Here is a 1,964-nt window from a genome sequence, read left to right as displayed (position 1 = left end):
ATTCTAGAATAAAACGTGCATGTTTATGTAGAGTAACATAACTTTTTATTTTTTAAACTAACACTATTCAAAATAGAAAAAAAAATAAACAATGTTTTGTTTGACGAATTTACACATGAAAATACATTTTGTTTTATCATTTTTCACCTCAACAGCACTACTCAGCTTCACTGTTTTGTACATAATTGGTCTGTGCTGTGTTGATGCATCTGAGTTCATATGAGGATACTTTCAGTGCTTTTGCTGTCTGTTTACACAGTACAGTACAATGTCAGTTATAAAGCTGATTGGCATTTTTAAACTGTAGCCATATACTAAGTCGGACCAAATAGGTCCTGTAATGAATGGATTATGTTGCCTATGTATTGGATCCTAAATGATCCAATCCTGACCCTGCAAGTTTCCAGAGCCTTTGACATTGATTTGAAATACATTTATACTATTCTTTGGAATCTAAAACAGAGATGACTTTACAACAAAGCAGTTTCTGACCTGACTCTGCAGGAAGGTCACATTTGATCTAGTGAGTTTAATTTGGACAACAGGTATTGGGAACACTTGGTTTGCTATGCTGACATAGTGGTGCAAAGACATTAAATATTAACCTCCCTGGTATGATTCTTTCGGATTTTAGGTGCTGAAAGCGGTACCATTATTTTGCAAGTAATTCTTAAGAATGAGCAGCCCAAACCAACTATTTACATATGATTTTTTTTTTTACTGTGCGTTCTTCTTTATAACATCTCGGATATGATAAAGTTTGAAACACAAAATCATAAATTATAATATAATAAAAAACTATAAATAAGTTAAAGTATGTATGTATGTATGTATGTATGTATATATATATATATATACAGTATATATTTACATATACATATATTTTATATATACATATATACACGTATGTATGTGTGTGTATATATATATATATATATATATATTTATATATATATATATATATATATATATATACATAAAAAGTACAGTTAAAGTGCAGGAAAGGGCACTGGGGGGCAAACTAATGTGTATTTATTTTATTTTGTAATGTATCAGTGAGTTTGGTGTGTTTTACATTTGAATTTGCCGCCGGTTCCACCCCCCTGCGAACGTCACGTCGCAGGAGACGGAAGCCGGGGCACACAGAGCATCGGGAGGAAGACCCGCCGCCACACACCGCCAGGATACATCGCTGGATCCCGGTGACAAGGTAAGTAACCCCTCTACCAGGATCCAGCGATCTTCCTAGCGGTACCCCGAGTGTGGCTCGGGGGTTACCGCTTTTGGCACTGAAATTTAACCCCGAGCCACACTCGGGAATACCGCTAGGAAGGTTAAAAGGATGATGGTCAAGCAGCTGTCTGGACCTGGCCCTGGTAGGGTACTGGTTATCAGATGAAATTATTGTTGTTATATAGAGCTTTCATTTATGTTCAGTTTTTATGATGCCCTAGGTTTAAGGCCCTTTTACATTTCTTACTTGGAAAGGCACTGTTTTCCTTCCAGTCAGGGTCCTTCACATCATAGAACTGCTGTGAGTCATCCCACAATAACTACCTAGACCTTTAACCACTTCAAGACCGGGCCTATTTCTGACATTTGTTGTTTTCAAGTAAAAATCTGTATTTTTTGCTAGAAAATGACTTAGAACCCCTAAACATTATATATATATATATATATATATATATATATATATATATCGTATCTCACAAAAGTGAGTACAAAAACTCACAATTTTGTAAATATTTTATAATAACTTTTCATTCAATAACACTGAAGAAATGACACTTTGCTACAGTGTAAAGAAGTGAGCATACAGCTTGTATAACCGTGTAAATTTGCTGTCCCCTTAAATTAACTCAGCCATTAACCACATAACGACCGCCTCCTGTACATTTACTGCGGCACTCTGCTGCTTACAGGCAAAGCGACGTAGTACCAGTTATTTTTTTAAAATTGTCGCT

The sequence above is a fragment of the Pelophylax lessonae genome, assembly GCF_965119305.1.
Source record: "Pelophylax lessonae genome assembly, chromosome: 1".
NCBI lineage: Eukaryota > Metazoa > Chordata > Amphibia > Anura > Ranidae > Pelophylax > Pelophylax lessonae.
This window is presented reverse-complemented; position numbering follows the sequence as displayed.